The sequence below is a fragment of the Micromys minutus genome (genome assembly GCF_963924665.1).
Source record: "Micromys minutus genome assembly, chromosome: 1".
Classification (NCBI taxonomy): Eukaryota; Metazoa; Chordata; class Mammalia; order Rodentia; family Muridae; genus Micromys; species Micromys minutus.
The window spans coordinates 227,151,326-227,153,376 of record NC_137969.1 but is presented as its reverse complement, the minus strand read 5'-3'; positions in this window follow the sequence as shown (position 1 = coordinate 227,153,376).

Genomic DNA, 2,051 nt, shown 5'->3' with positions numbered 1-2,051 from the left:
GGAGCTAATTCATGGAAGTACTGTGCTGTGGCTGCAATCTTCATCAAGACAGCAAGTCTCCAGAATAATCCCGGGGATACGCCTTTTTAGTTCTCCGGCAGCTGGTGGAGAAGATATGCTAAGACAACTTAACTGACCCTTTAAAACAAAAGTAGGTCTTCTTAAGCCTTTCTGTCCTCACTATAGACAACATGTCCCTACAAGGAGGACAGAAACATGTGACATTCCTCAAGTTCTCTCAACCAACCATCTCCTTCTCTCTTGAGTCAAGCCACCCCTCTAAGGGACATATGGAGTGGGTGACTGTAAAGTGTGAGAGAACCAATTCCTTCAAGTTGTCCTCTGACCTCTACCTATGCACCATAGCATGTGCTCACATATGCATGCTTGCACAAAATAAATAAGTAAGGAGGGTATTTAGCCCCAGCCTCCCTGCAAGGGTGCAGGCTGAACATGGCCGACACACTGAACCGACCATGGGGGGTTGGGGGGAAGCGCAAGAGAGGAGCCACCAACCAAGACAGGCAACCTGAGACCAAGAGGGGGCATAGCTAAAATGAGTGAGTTACACGGGATCAGATTGTGGGGGAAGGGAAGTGAAAACCCAGTTCCTGGGAGGGAGAGGTTTAGGATTGGGGGCAGGTTGAGAAGTTCTGGGAGGATCCACAAGTACTGAAGGAAGCTGGGAGAGCTGGGAAAAGTCACAGGCACCGAATGAGACTTGTCCCATATTTCTTTCTTTTTCTTTTTTTTTAAATAGTGCACTGTCACTGTCTTCAGACACAGCAGAAGAGGGCATCGGATCCCATTACAGATGGTTGTGAGCCACCATGTGGTTGCTGGGAATTGAACTCAGGACCTCTGGAAGGAGCAGTCAGTGTTCTTAACCCCTGAGCCATCCCTCCAGCCCTTGTCCCATATTTCTTCAAGACCTAACATCATGCATGAAGGCCAGAAGAGGGCACCAGATCCCCTGGAACTAAAGATACAAGCAATTAGTTGTAAGCTGCTATGTATGTGGGTGCTGGAAACTGAACCCAGGTCCTCTGAAAGAGGAAACAGTGCTCTTAACCACTGAGCCATCTCCCTAACTCCAATATACAGCACTTAGAAAACATACCACAGTGATTTCAGGAGGATTTCCATTTCCCTCTGTATTACTTCCTTCTTAAATGAGCAAAAAGAACATGGAGGACCGGGGGAAAAAAGAGCTTCATTATAGCCACGATGCCTGGGCTGGCAGAGAGAAGTTTGTTAAAAAGATCTCAAAACGCTGACAGCATCCTGGGGCTATCCTCCGACAGCCTCACCAACCTGCTTGTTATATGAGGAGGAATAACTCCCACCATAGGTACATCTCCACATCAGGGTTCTCATAGTTGCGGGGAAAACTACAGCTAATTGATGGGCTCCTTGGAAAGCTCTGGGTTCCCTTCCAAAACCTGTCAAGCTCTTCTGAGTAGCCTTCAAGTATAATACCCAATTTACTTTCAAAAAACCACAAAGAAATAAAAATTCAAATGTACCTTTCAAACATACAGTACACTGAAATGATTTGTGCTTTGCCTGCTTTTTTTCCCCCAGACTCGAAACTCCACATGCAGGAGCCACACTGGTCTTGCTGGATGCTTTATCCATGATTCCTAATGAACTGTCTGCTCCGTGAGTACCCATATAGCTTAGATACATAGAATACTCAATGGAAGAGCTCAAACACATCATTAGCCACTCACATGGATCATTCATTATTGCAACAGAACTCAGTTATATATTTATTCATTTAATCACTGTAAACTGATCACCCCGTGTGAGGTGCACAGTGGTGTGCGCCGCCGCTGCTACTGCTGGCCGTGACTCAAACAATGCCACTGTCCTCAACAAATTTATATCGTCTAGTGGCAGACTGTATGTGTTACAGATCTGAGGGGAAAAGCTCCCCAGAGGAAGTGTTACAGCTCTGAGAGGAAAGGATTCCCCAGTGCTGACAGTAGGAAGCCAAGGAATTCCACAAAGTCACCCCTGCGCAGCACACCTTACACACGAGATTTACT